This window comes from Delphinapterus leucas, chromosome 1 (genome assembly GCF_059928025.1).
Source record: "Delphinapterus leucas isolate spDelLeu-1000000601 "Yukka" chromosome 1, BTC_Dleu_Yukka2, whole genome shotgun sequence".
NCBI classification, from domain to species: domain Eukaryota; kingdom Metazoa; phylum Chordata; class Mammalia; order Artiodactyla; family Monodontidae; genus Delphinapterus; species Delphinapterus leucas.
The window spans coordinates 16,381,393-16,397,225 of record NC_143129.1 but is presented as its reverse complement, the minus strand read 5'-3'; positions in this window follow the sequence as shown (position 1 = coordinate 16,397,225).

Below are 15,833 nucleotides of genomic sequence, written 5' to 3'. Positions count from 1 at the left end.
GTGATTTATTAATGATTACTTAAAGGGTATCTCATGGTGTAAAACTGACAATCACAATCACTCTTAAATGCTTATAAACGTTATTATTGGAATGTAATATCTCAGTAAACTTAACCCCAGATACTGTTCCCCACTGTTTTTTTTTTTTTTGCGGTACGCGGGCCTCTCACTGTTGTGGACTCTCCCGTTGCGGAGCACAGGCTCCGGACACGCAGGCTCAGCGGCCATGGCTCACGGGCCCAGCCGCTCCATGGCACGTGGGATCTTCCCGGACCGGGGCACGAACCCGCGTCCCCTGCATCGGCAGGCGGACTCTCATGCACTGCGCCACCAGGGAAGCCCCCCCACTGTTGTTTTGATTCAGCTTCCAGTTAAGTTTATGTTTAGAGCATATATTACATGAAAAATCCCTATGTTTAAATATGACAGTAATACACAATAAAAGAGATGTTCACACTTCAAGGGGCACATGACAACTGATTTCTTGATGAAGCAACAGAATCTTAACTCCCATCTCATTTTTACCTTATCTGTGAATGGTGAGCAAACTTACCCTATTTAGTTGCTTTGCTTTCTCACTCTGCTAGTAAATGTGCCCTGGACATGTCTCTTCTTGTGTAAGATATGGTGTTCTTATGATTAAGGAATGCAATTTGTATGAATTGTAATAAGCAGGAAAAAAAGAAGCTCTATCCAAGTGCACTGTAGAGCTCAAAGTCGTAACAGATTTCCTAAAATATGTTCTTTTATGTATATTTTTTGATTATTCACATCTGGAACTTCTATTTGATTAACCATATGGCATTTCACACTTCTTCCCAACCCTTGTTCTCTTCATTCAATACTGTCTGTCCAAGTTCATCAGCATACAGTTTCATTTTGCCCTCAGTTGATTTGATCTCTCCACTAATACATTATTCCGTTTTATGCAGTTTCTCAGAAACTCTTGCACATGGCTTAGCAATTTTATAATTATTAATAACCATCTTCTTACAATTTCTACCCTTAGTCCAGATTCTGTGCTGTAGCCCGTATAAGTGTATTTCCTCTTGCATTTGGGTTACTATCACATATTTGAACATAAACTTAAGGATACAGATTTTCCCATTTCCAAGTTAAACTGTCTAACATTCTTCAGAGAATATTATTGCACATTGCTCATTACTTTGTGTATTATTCACTTTGTCAAAATTCTCATTATAGTTTTTCCATTCCCAGAAAAGAGAATGATGTCTACCTATGGACGTAAAAATTTACCATCGACCGTGTTCTGAGCATCATGATTGCCATGGTACACTTATTAGTATGGCAACATTAATGTTATTTTAAAACCTTCCCTCCCCTCAAATGCTTATTTAGTATCACACTGAATTACAGCCTACAATTCCAAAGGAATAATTAACAATTGCTGATTGTATGCCCTAATTTCACCTTTTCTCCTTGTTTGTATTTTAATGCAAATTGTGGCTTCATGTTTATTTCTGTGAAAGTTAATCCTAATGGCTTTAAGTTTTTAGTCTTTACTTATTGACTGACCACGGACAAATGTATTCATCACTGTAGGCCTTCACTCTTTCAGCAGTTACATGATGTTGGGAAACTTCCCTGCCTCAATTTCTTCATTTGCATTGAAGTTTATGTACTCCAAGTCCTTTTGCCATGAATCAATGAAATAACATATTATCATTGCTTGTGATGTTAATTGCTTGATATATATTTGCTATTGCATAAAAACACATGAAAAAATCTGTTCAGTTTTTCAATTAGACAAAATTCTCCCACAAAGTGCTCTACTTATCCATGTCTGCAGTTTCCCATGTACAGTTTGGGTTTCTGCACCCTGTTAGTTTCCTGTGCTGCTGTAACAAAATACTACCAGCTATGGCTTAGATCAGTAGAAACGTATTCTTCACAGTCCCTGAGGCCAGAAATGTCAAACGAAAGTGTCGGCTGGGCTGCACTCCCTCTAGCGGCACGAGAGGAAAATTTCTTCTTTGCCTCTTCAAGCTCTGGAGAGCTACAGGCTTTCTTTGACTTGGGACCTCATCACTCACTCCTGTCTCCACTTCTATGGCCACATCGTTTTCTCCTATTTTGCCAAATCTCCCTTTGCCTCACTCTTACAGGGACACTTGTTATTGGATTTAGGGCCCTCATGGACAATACAGAATAAATGTCTCCTCTCAAAATCTTGAACTTACTCACATCTTTTGCTCTGTAAGGCAGTATTCACTCTTTACCTATGAGATAATAATCAGAGGTTCTGGGATTAAGATGCGGACGTATCATTGCGTGACTATTATTTAGTCTACTGTGTACACCAATGACACCACTATTCAAATCATAGACATGAAAAGCATTTATCAGAAGGGGTTCTAGGAAAGACTGCTGCAATCTACAATCTGGAAATTTTGGTCAGTATTTATATGGTTGCCAGGATAATGAGAATAACACTGCTTGGTATCTGGTATATCATCTGGGATATCGGGGAACTTACTCAAGACTTTAGTTACCTACGTGAAGTTGGGCAAGTGACCTCAACTCCCTGAGTCTTCAATTTCACATTAGGGACTTTTCCTTCATTATTCTCAAATTGTTTTCAGCAATAATTTTATACTTGCATAATTTATTCAGAAAGATACATAAAAATGACCTGATATTTTTTTAATGATATAAATTAAACTTCAAAATCCAATAAATATTTTTGTGCCTGCATATACATAATGATATGGGTAAAATAAGAACTATCTGGGATTTGTGAGATGGGTGGAATAATCAGTAATTGCAATACAAATTCCAGAAAGTTATTGACCGTTTGTAATTCAGATGATCAGAGAAGGCTTCACAGAGGCAGTCTGGAAGGAATCAGGTAGAGACAAGGTAAGACAGAAGAAAGGGGACAGGAATAGCTTTGCCAAAGATCTGATATTCAAAAGGCCCTCCATAGTTCTGATACATTAGATGGACATTTATTAAGCACCTTTAGGAACTGAGTACTCTGCCATTAAAATGATTAATTGGGATTTGATAAAACTTGAAAAGAAAGCTAAAGTTTATGTATTATCACTGAAAACTGACGTATTGTAAAGCAAATTGATGTACTGTAAATTTCAGTAATCTAATGAAATTCAAAGTGCTACTTTATCTTTCTATGTAGTAACACTGCATAGTCATGAGAATTAATTCTATATTAAGTCATGGGCATAAATTCTATATATGAATTGATTAAAGGATAAAATACAGAACTTTCATATATTTATTTATATTTGCCATATCACATATATGATATATTAACACAATCTAATCCAAATATATATTCTTTGCCTATTATGACCTCATCACTAAGTAGGTTCTAGAAAATATTTTATATCCTCAAAAAGCCTATAGTTAGGTAAATATAATGTGTCCTGTTACCAAAATATAGGAGATTGATATGGAAATACTTTTGAATGCATAAATAGATCAGATAGTAGAACCAACATTCAGGACTAGAAAGTAACATTTCTAAAAGACTATTTTGGTTGCCATGGGATTCTTTATCTAGGTGATTTTATGTAAGTGTATATGTAGCTAAGTCATTTGTTTCTCTTTGGGATATTCAATCAAAGCCAACGGGAGAATTAGAGTGATACTTACCGAGTTAGCAATATTCAAAAATGAGATTACTTCTAAATTGTACCTCATCATTTACAGAATTATTTTACTTCTTGACTCTACATCAAGTTACACACACTTACTAAGCAATGGTCACTATTAACAGTAATGACAGAAATACCTTTCCCATGTAAGAGTTTTTTTCCCCTATCACAAATACCCTTAGAATAGAACGTATAAATTCCGACTCCCATTTTGCAGCTTAAATTTAGAAAAAGTATGCCCCCGTGACAGAGCTACATGATGGAAGTGTGAAACGTAGAGGAATAAACTTTTAGTCTTATTTTCTTGTCCTTCTGCCTATGCAAATTTCACCTCAGTGAGCTGTGGCTCTAATTATCTGTGTGGGATGCTTTTGCTACAAACACAGCAGAGCAGAGGAGTCACCAGGGCACGTGCAGGAGGCAGAGAACATTGTTCTCACCCATCCTGAGGAAAAAAGACAAAAACACAAGCCTCCTGTCTCTCCAAAATCTGCTAAATTCACATTGAAGCTTCCTCTAATAAAGCAACTCAGTGATCTCTCTGTTTCTCAATAGGGTAAGGATCAGGAAATTAAATCTCTTCCCTGTCATTCTGCATTGATAATGTAATAGTTTCTGTGGATGTGATAAGACAAAGAAATGCTTTCGCTCCTTAAAAAAAAAGAGAATAATGAAATGTACACTATAACATATGAGAAAGAAATTATCTTTCAAGAGGGAAAACAGTACAAAGATACAATCACAGCTGACAGCATAAGCCACGTCAGTGCCTTGTTTTTCAGCTGGCAGGTAATTCAAAAATTCTATTGCAAGAATGAAAGGAAAAAGAACAAAACCTCACAGAATCACCAGATCAGTGTACGTGAAATAAGCCTACTCAACTGGCTGGTATTTATTTGGTTAGCAGTGCTGAGGAAGGTATATTTTTTCTAATACTGAGTACAGTAAAGCATTGAAATATATATTTCCCAAACACTAAAACCATAAAACCAAATCATTTACAGTCAGATTAGGTGGAAAGAAATACCCTCTCCTGGAGGAGCCAACTACAAAGAGTGCAGCTGAACAATTTATAGAAAGTAACTAGGGACACAGATAGCTTGATCAAAAAAAAAGAAATACACATCCTTCAGTCTGCCAAATTGAGGGCTACAGAGGATATTATCTTGTCTGATTTTGAGTGTATTTTATACAACGTAAAATGAAACAAAAATGCTAAGTACATGCATTAAAGTTATGAAATTATACCTAATGCATGTACATTATTTCCTTAGTGTATTATTCTTTCTCAAACTTTGTAGAAATATAATGTTTTATTGGTCAGTTTAGTTTCCCTCCATTTACAAAGTATCAGCAGGCCAGAAATTCTGAGGAAAAACAATGAAACTAATGGTTACAACCTCAAGACGGATTTATATAGTAATAAATTATTTTTCAGACTCCAAAGTTAGTTATACATTGTTGTTTGGATAAAATTAAATGGAATGGCATTGCCTTTCTATACACATTTTACCAGGGCAATTGGGCATATGCAGAAGTTTCTAATTGTTGTTTTCCTGTTTGTGAAGCACTGTACTGATGCATTTATACAAGCAACTGGAGCACTGAGGTATAATAACCTGCCACATAATTTTAATTGCTCTTTAAAAGCCCTAAACTATCTGTTCAATTGTAATTAGTTGGTGATATCATATGAAGAAATTATACTTTCAGCTGCTGCAAGAACTCTTCAATGCCAAGTTCAAGTAATAATATTTGAGATTCTTTTTTCCAAATAAAAGTTAAACAAGTAAAATATATAAACCATCAGGAATGATTCCTAGTCCTAAAATTAAAAGACATTTAAAGACCATCAGTCACTATTATGAGCATCTTCTTCATATGCCCCAGCATTTTACATTTAACATGGAATTCAGGGAATAGCTGTCAGTATGTGAATCCAATCCAACCAATATGGAGCCTACTTCTATAGATACAAACATATATTCACTTATATACTTTTAACCACTGCCAAGTGCTACACATTACATGTGCAGAATTTTGTGAAGAAAAATTTATGCCCTGTTAATTTTCATAAAAATATTTCCTTAAGTTACAAAATTTTGAAGTCAATTTCTCCACTAAAGGACAAAACATACTTGAGTAGAAACTTTTACTTTCTGCAAGTATCAATACTTTTATATAATATTATAGAAATTATACCATTCTCTTGGGGAAATAGTCCATTAATGTTTGTCATATATAAATTCTGACAATAAATTAGATGACTAATTGATTCCTATAGAGTGTAGATGCCTCATGAACTATATAAACAAACTACTTTTCTTGGTAAAATTCTTTAATGAAAGAAACAGTAAATCATTCTTCCAAATGTGTCATGATTGTGGTATCATATATCACAAATAAACACTGGTTGATAAAACCTCAAAAAAGTATCAAGAACATTGAAGAGCTATAATATGAACAGTAATACTACAGTCCAATTTCAAGTTACCAAGATGATAGTTTACCAGACTGAAAAGTACCTTCTGTTAGTGGTATTCTTTTTCTGACACTGTATGCTTGAGATATAAACTCAATTCGTTTATATTACTGATACATCATTTTATATTTCTGGATGGATCAGAAAGTAGAATACAAGATGTGATTTTAAATGGCTTATAAAACTATTTGGTTAGAGATACTGCTAAATAAAAATCTATAAGCAAATGTGCTGATTCATGATGGACAAACTAAGATGCCATTAAATAAGGTAGAATAGGAAATATAATAGCAGAAGATGTAACAGAGAATTGTACTTATATAATTAATTATAAAATGGATAATTAAGAGAAATGAGAGAAGCTAATATAAGTGATGGTTAAAAAGAAACACTCTGAATGAAAGGAAAAAATAAAATGAGTACAAAGAAAGAAGTAGGAACCTGAATCTGATTTGCTAGGCAGCACCTCAAATGTACAGGGTAAATAGTTCCCAGGTTGTTTTCATTCTTTGCTTGATTATTTTGACCCTCACAGTGATTCCTTGAAATAGACAGGATAGATATTATTATTTCTCTACTTTATAGTTAAGAAAACTGAAGCTTGTAGATTTTATTCACAATGGCAACAAGTATAGCTACTTTATCACTCTGCCCTGACTGCCTGGATCAAAAATAGGTAAATTTAATGAAAGAGTTGCCTTTATTTTAGGTTCTGTATGCATATTTTACCTAATTTTAAAAGATCAATTACATTATTTATTAATACTTATTACATATATCTTTCATGTCAAAAAGTATCTAAATATCACTGTATTACGTAAAGAATTTGAGCATGTAATGTGTACCAAAGTTTAATTTACCTCATTATATCATTAGAGCACTGCCAATATCACTCCTACTTTTCTAGATGAGAAAACTGAGACAAAAAGGGATTAATTAAATTGTCCAAGGTCACAAACCTAGGGACTGTCTGGTGTGTAATTAAAATAGCTCTGTGTTTTTCCACCCACAATGTGTGTTGTATCCCCTGCTCTCCTATTCACCAATGCTCTTCACTTGTATCCATTTATTCCACAGGAGGTCCCTGGAGTCCTTCAAGTGTTCCTGAGATTAATGTGAAATAACATTTCTATATTAATATATCTTTACTGAAAGGATGTCTATAGGTAAAATATAGCTATTATATCAAATTATATTATGATACATGATTATTATGCTATAATAATATTTATTATTGATAAATGAAGAGATTACTAGTGAATATTTTCATGTTGGGACACCTAGCATTTACTTTCCCTTCTTCTGGAAAGGGTTATTTTTGCAAAGCTTTCTCTTTCTCACTACGGCCTTCCTGAGTGTTTTTCTCCCCAAGCAAAGGGACATGGGTTAGCAGTTGCTTCTTTGTTTGGGTCTCTATGAATCCTTCCAATAGATGTATATTTTGCTTAAATTAGCTAGAGTAGATTTCTGTTAGTTGCTTACAAAAACCATTAATAACCCATGTATATAAAATGTTCCCATTTGTAATGAAATTGTTACAATATTCCAGTATCTAGAAGAGTTTTCAGTCAGTTCATAGGTATAAAATATACACTTTGCACATAAAGTACGTTAATGATAGTATATACAGGTTTACTTTGTATTTAATAAGTTAAAAATGCCATCAAAAGTGGTACCAAATGCCTACATATTTTTTTTGAAACTTTGCCATTACCTGCCAGCATGAAGTGATATAAAAGCTGAATTGCTTTATGTATTAAGAGGTATCTGCCAGTGGAGTAGAGAAGTCTACAGTCCCTTAATTCTCCTCCTCAGGACCTTTGAACTTGCTGTTCCTTCTGTTTAAACCTCCCTGAATATCTCCTTATTAAACTGATCTCCCAGATTACATTTCATTAAATAACTATCCTCTCAGAAACTTTATTTTTCTTCATAGCTCCTATTTACTAACTGCTATATAGTTAATTTTTGTTTATTTATGTTTCCTCACACCTTACCCCCAAGACACACTAGAATAAAAGTCCCAAGAACAAAGGCATATTACTGGTACAGGATATATTTCAATAATGATGTGGTGAAAATATGAATGAATAACCTATTACTGACTATCCATCTTTTGAATAAGCAGAAGACAGTGTCAATTTTTTAATGAAAAAAATAATAGAGAAGACTAGGAATGCATCAAAATTTGGATTTTTGCCTACATAGCACCAAATATATTATTTCCCTTACAAGTGACCTTTTGCTGTAGAATATTAAGAAATTTTGATGATGCCACATGCCTTATAATGATGGACCTCATCTGTGACCCAGTTCAAAGGTGAAGACTGAAATACTCATTGCCCAAGCCAAGATTATTCTCTAAAGTTTGTTGGTTCACTGCTTTTATGCCATAGATGTACCATGATTAGCTTTACTAAAGCTGAGGCTTCTGGTCCTATGGGCCAGCTTTCTTATTTGTATCAGTTATGCCCTCTGGTATTTTTACTTCTTCTTAATGGTGCAACAGAACATGTTGTTATTCATCATCAATCCAGATGAACTTTGTCCCTTTCCCAGTCACCTAGAATTTCTCCTTCTCTTCCAGTCTTTCCCCTCTTCCTCGCCACCAGCTAACAAAATCATACCAATGTGTGAATGCTTTTAACAATAATGTAAAAATCCATTTTTTAAAATCATCTTTCATTTCTTCACCACAAAAAACCTTGAGGCAAGGCAGGCAGAAGCAAAGCAAAGTATCTAGGTGCCAGAAATGTGATATTGAGGTCCTGGGCCCTATAGCAAATGGCACACATTTGTATCTCAATAAAATGTAAAGGCTAGCTGAAGGCCTTTTATGAAAGGTGTCTTCCTTGCTCTTAAAAACAAATGAGAAAACTTGCATTTATGCTTCTGTATATAACAGCGTCTGTTTATAATCCCTGGAAATGCTGTGGCCATCTTGCTACCTCCTTGAAAACATGTAAAACATGTAAAGAACAGCACCAATTTACAGAGAACCAGAGCCCAAATACATTGTTGCTGGGAGTTTTTACTTCTTCATGGGCAGCTTATTACGTGAAACAATGCTTTTCTCTTCATTTCAGCAAACTAAGTTAACTATTTTGTTTACGCATCTGAATCATCCTAATTGAACCTTTGGTGACATGAATTGAGAACAAAGACTTAGTTTAAAGGTTTTAAGAGGAATTACAGCATTATACCCAACTTTCACTTAGCTAATAAAATGAGGTTAGCAAACAGCAATTCCAACTCTGTCCACATTCTTTTGTAAAATGTTCAGTAATTTTTGCTAAATGAAAAGTTACAATTGGAGGATAAAAATGACATGCCTGTTGAAATGCCAGATACCACTATGTAATTTTAACTTTTGTATTTTAAACATGCAAAGGGAGTCTTGGCATTGAAATATTTGTGGGGAGAATTTAACCTTCTGTCCTTCTAAATTGGCCAAAAAGAAGAAAAAAAAAAAAAAACTGTCCTCACCCAAAGCAAAATGTGTCTAGGAGGAGGTGGGCATGATTAGAGAGCCACCTGAGTGTGGACTTGAGGTGCCAGAGGTCCGCATGCCCAGGAGGCACCCCCGCCGGAACTGCTATAATTAGTGAATGGGGTGATGGAGAGTCGGAAACTGGAGGAGCATCACAGTCACAAAATTAGCCCCACAACCTGGCAACCAGGCTATAGGGCTGACAGTCCATTTGAGGGAAAATCAAATCAAACCAAACAACAATATATTACCCAAGACCTGAACTTTCACTACCTGAGTGGTATTTCTGTCCTCTTGGATGCTGAGCTTGCTTTTGAGAACTTGCAGATAAGTGTCTATGTTTCTATCACTATCCTCAGCACATGCTGACTTTTGCACAGAGACACATTTATAAACCAGTTCTGCCATTGCAGACACGTCTCACCTCCACACGTAACCGCTGGTCACCGTCAGAGGCTCCTGTCACATCTGTCTGTGATTTTCAGTGCAATGATGACATTTCCTCTCCTGCTCTGCTTCCAAAAGTGCGGCAGAGGTTTGACCAAGCTTGGATACGGCACAGCCTAGAGTGTTTAAGTTGTGTGGCCTGCTGTGACCATTATTCCCACGGCCACATTCCCTCTGTGATTCCACAGTGTCTGAAGATTCTACTGAGTTTATGTTTTTACCCTCAGTTTCCTGAGTTCTTCCTTTTGCATTCTTATGAAACCACTCAGGTTCAGTCTTCTTACTCACTTTCAAAACCATTCACTTGAGCTAGAAATTTTGGGAAGCACTTCATAACTCAGCAAGCCAGCCCTCTGATCAAACAGAGGATATTTATTTTTTATGACTATAAAGGAAGTCTGGACCTTAGATATAATGGTCTAGATATTTTCTTAGTAGGGGAGAAAATAACTCGTGGCTTCCTTTTTATAGTTATAAAATACTAACTGAAAATTAATTTCTCAGGAGACTTTCTAGTTATATTTCAAATAAATTACTCTACTATACTTCTATTGCCTTTATACTTTTGCATGATGTCTGTAAAATGACAAATATGCCTTTATGTATTATATGCAGATAAGATTTAATATTAAGATAAAGATTACATTTTTCCATGTTACATATTGAGTAATTTTATTTTAACTATATTTTGGTTACTCATTACGTTTCTCTCTTGATCTTGGACTGCTCTGGTATGATAAATCAAGAATTGATTATACTTGTTTTAACATAAGTAAACTGAATTACATTGAGCCCCAGAGAGCCTTCCCTCTGATCTTAGATCATGAAGGGATAGAGTCACATAAACAGAACAGAGTATATAAATCTAAGAGCATAGACATGATATGTTTAGACGTGCTAAAGCAAAGATTATTAATTTACTTTAAGTTTGTTTTCCCAAGACTATATTATCCAGACTTCTCAGTACACAAAGATGCTAATACTGAGGCCAAACCACCAATATGGGTATTTGGATATTTATTTTATATTCAGAATTCAATAGAAAATTAGGGAAATAAATTTTTAGCACACTTGAAACACAATTTTTAAACAAAATTCATGGAAAACAATCATTTTAAAATAAATGTTAGATGCACAGTGGGGAAGACAGTCATCCTTGCACGGCTGCATGAGAGTGCGCTTTGGGTCAGGCACATTTCCCTATATGGGGATAAAGAGCTCTCACAGCCTGTGCTGAGTAGTTCAGCTTCCTTGGGAATATCTTTCCCTGTCTAGACGATGTGCTCCTCTTTGTTTTGCTTCACTCCTGTATATCATAAGGCACAACCACACAACTACATCTGTTCCCGGTGAGGAGGGAACTGGGTCCTTCTCTTGCAGCTCCAGAAGGTGCTGCCCACCTCCCTGCCTTGGCTGCCGGCAAGACCCTATGGTTCTGAGCTGATTTTGCCCTGTCTTCTCTATGACGATAAAGTGTTGTACCATCCAGTGCCTGTGTGAGTCATGTCTTTCTTGTTGACCCCTCACACCTACAAACCATGCAGTGGGGCGACTTCCTGGGACTGCGGCTCCTGGTGGCAGGCACTGTTTTGTTCTTTGTTATCCTCCATGCATGGGACTCTTCCCCCGGAAGTTGGAAACGGGTGTCACTTGCTCAAAAATGAATATTTTCAATCTACTATAGATCATTAGCAAAAATTATTAAAAAGTGTTGCAAATAATTGAAATATTTCATTAAAACAAACTAAACATGATTATGAAATTTGAGAGTGGAATCATATTATCTGATCTATTAAAAATTTTAAAACATAAAGAAAAATTCCTATACTCTGATAGTAATACATATTTATTATAGTCTTAAAAATAACACATAGCCTAAGAAGTTGTTCCTAGCCATTTCTGATGGCTGTGTTGGTGAACAACTGATACAATCCAGCTCAATATAATGTTTCCCCTTAAAATATTTAGAATCAGGGTATAGGATTAAAAGCAGTTGAGTAAGTTGGTAGAGATGCCTGGAGAACTAGAACATGAAAACCTGGGGAATGAGATCTCTCTCTTGCAGCATCTATGATGGCAGAATGTGGGAACAAATCAACAGCCAGAAAAAGGACAAGCATGATACAAATATACAGAAGAGATGAGAGGCTGTGTGGCATCAGAGAAGGGAATGGCAATGGCTTCTGCCTTTGTTCTAACCGCTTTCCAGTAACTATTTTCAACAACTGCTGAGGTCAGGCTGCACTTTCTGTCCCTGTGCCCCATGTGATGTCTTGTTATTCCTAATAGTAACAGTAATAATAATAATAATTATTACTATTATTATTGTAATAATAGAATTGTTTGGGGGTAAAATTTAGTAAGTCTACAGCAAAATCTTCCCAGGGCCTTCCGGTGTTCACCCAAGTTTGGAAACTATCCACACAGAGATGCTTTATTAACAATTTCTCAATACAAATTTCTTATAAGAAAGCAGATTTTATATTAGAAAACAATTTATTAGGAATGAAATCTAAAAAAGAGTGGATATATGTATACATATGACTGATTCACTTCGCTGTACAGCAGAAACTAACACAACATTGCAAAGCAACTATACTCCAATATAAATTAATTGAAAAGAAAAGAAAGAAAACTTATCCTCAAAAAGATAAGGTGTTAGTTATCCAGATTTAACCGTATTAAAGTAGGTTTCCAGAGGGCTGACATAAGCCTTAAATAATCCCCACTCATGTCTGGAGCCCTTTTGGGACCAATCTACCAGGGCTCATTTTTACCGTGTGTGAAGATCTGTAACAGGAAAGAATGTACACTACAGGAAAAGAGAGGAGAAATGAACAGTTGAGAGCCAGAAGTAATTGGTCAATCATAGAGTAAAAGGATTATTTTAGATACAGGAAGATAAAGGCTGCTAAATTTTTTTCTCTCACACCTATCCACAGGACAGTAGTATTAAAAATTAACAACTAAAATTGTTATAACATATTAGGAGCACCAAACAACACTCTTTTGTTTATCTGCACAATGGGAAACAACACAAATAGATGTGAAAAGTTAGAGGCTTTATTTGCACATTGGAAGACCAAATGGAGAGATGGGAAATGTATTGCATGTCAAAGCTTCCCACTGTGGTGCATGAGGAGCGGCAGAGATACCACCAAAAAGCCCTAGAAAGGACAGGAGGGAAACCATCCATTTCACTGGTAGGCAAGCAGTCAGGAGCACACGTGAAACACTTTTTTAGAAAATTTACATACCGATAATGAGCAATTAGAAAGGAAATGGATTATTTAAAATTCCTTCCATGGTAATAGAGCCAGATGAAGTGTTTCTCACTGCTACCACCAGCATGAACTACTTGAGAGAATTCACTTTAAAGTTCATTAACTGAGTTGTACTTCCAGCTTCATAATGTCTACGTGAAATCAGAGGCACTAATGGAATTATGGCTTTTGATGGAGTTATGACAGAAGTGCAAAATTATTATGGCACATATAGTATTCTGAGGAGGGCTAGAAATGTGACTCTCACGAGAGAATTCTCATGAGAGAATTCAGTGGATGCCCGTGGGTTTAGAGAGTGTAACAGGAAGCTGGTAGAGTAGGCAGAGTTCTTGTCCTATGAAATTTACATCAAAACGAGTCAATTAGGGCTTCCCTGGTGGCGCAGTGGTTGAGAGTCCGCCTGCCGATTCAGGGGACACAGGTTCGTGCCCCGGTCTGGGAAAATCCCACATGACGCAGAGCGGCTGGGCCCGTGAGCCATGGCCGCTGAGCCTGCGCGTCCGGAGCCTGTGCTCCGCAATGGGAGAGGCCACAACAGTGAGAGGCCCGCGTACCGCAAAAAACAAAAACAAAAAACAAACAAACAAAATCTAGGCAATTAAAAAAAAACTAGTTTAATTTTTTATATTTTCAGTAAGTCCCACATTTAGTTTCACCTGCAAAGTGGATCTTTCCCTCTTTCTGGAAAACACATATGTATATATATATGTATATGCATATTTTCAAATACATATATTTCCATGCTTAAAAACCAATAATTTTCATATATTATGATGAAGTAATTCATATTTCCTCATCATTTGCCTAGACCTTAATTTAAATAAAATTATATATCAGAAGCACCCCCTCGTAATAAATATTGATGTGTTTTGTGTTTATGTTTAAACGATTCTACAATGTGTAGAAATGTATTATTATTAAGGGAAGATTAAGAAATATCCAAGTTATTCATTATTATTTAATAAAATGTTATTTAAATAGACTTTCAGAGGATGTTTATAAATATATATTAGTTATTTACAGAGCTATCACAATCTAAATTCTTTTATACAGAATTATAAGAAAAAAATATGAAAGTTGCAGTCTGAGCAAACTTCTCTCTTAAAAAAGAATTCTTTTTGTCTCACTGGTGGTTCCAAAAGCACAGTACAAATAGAATAGCTACTCAGTTTCTAGTGAAAGTAAGCCATAGGTGTAATTTCAATTCCACTCTGAATTAAGTTAGATAGTAGCTTTTAAATGTTGCTATCTAAGGAAAGTTATAAAGAAGTTTAAAAATACTTCTGTGATTTAAGTTAGCTTTCACCTCTAGCTTAAAGTAGAATGACAAAAGAATTTGTGATATCCTCTAATCTTCAAATTCTACTTTATATTACCCAAACAAGTCGTTTGTCAAAAGAACATTTAAGCTTTGTAGCACTAATGCTACTTAAGTGAGTCAACATGAGGAGCCCATCTTACTGTAGAAATCCAGGGATGTGGTTCAGCTCAAGTCCAAAGGCCTGAGAAGCAGGGTAGCTGATGGTATAAGTCCTAGCCCTAGAGCAGAAGACTGATGTCCCAGCTCTGTAGTCAGGCAGAGAGGGCAAGTTTTCCCTTCTTCTGCCTTTTTGTTCTGTTTGGGCATTCAATTGACTGGACGATGCTTCTCCGCTCTGGGGAGAATCTTCTGTTTCACTATGTCCAGTTCATTGATTCAAATACTAATCTCTTCCAGGTAACACTCAGAGACACACCCGGAAATAATGTTTAACCAGCTAATTGGACATCCTGTGGTTCAGTCAAGTTGACACATGAAATTAACCATCTTAGCCACGGTAACATTTCCCCAAATCATTCTTCCTATTGTTTAACTTTTCCCATGCCCAGGAAATTGTATACACAAATTGTTTATATCACAACTTAAGCCCATGCTTTCTCTTGTTATCTTCTTACTGAATTGAGGAACACCAACTTTCCATCTCATGTGTAATTAATCTTCATACACTCAAAGACCAATATATCTCTTGGAATCTTTCTTGTTATGTATCAGAAGAGAGTTTGGCAAAGCTGTCACTTGTAGTAATGTGGAAAAAGGAAATATATCTAAGGAACTCAGTGATCTAGCTAAAAATATTTCCTTAGAGAAAATGAAAAAAAACATCTGGCCTCTTCTCAATGAGAAGAATCTGAGAAGAGACAAAATCTAATGATAAATCTGAGATGAGAAAGAGCAGCTAAAGAACAAACTGTTAAATATAAAGGAATTAGGGCGTGGTTAGTTTAAAATAAAACTGTTTCCCGGGCTTCCCTGGTGGCACAGTGGTTGGGAGTCTGCCTGCCGATGCAGGGGATGCGGGTTCGTGCCCGGGTCCGGGAGGATCCCACATGCCGCAGAGCGGCTGGGCCTGTGAGCCATGGCCGCTGAGCCTGTGCGTCCAGAGCCTGTTGCTCCACAGCGGGAGAGCCTGCAGCAGTGAGAGGACCTCGTACCGCAAAAAAAAAAAAAAAAA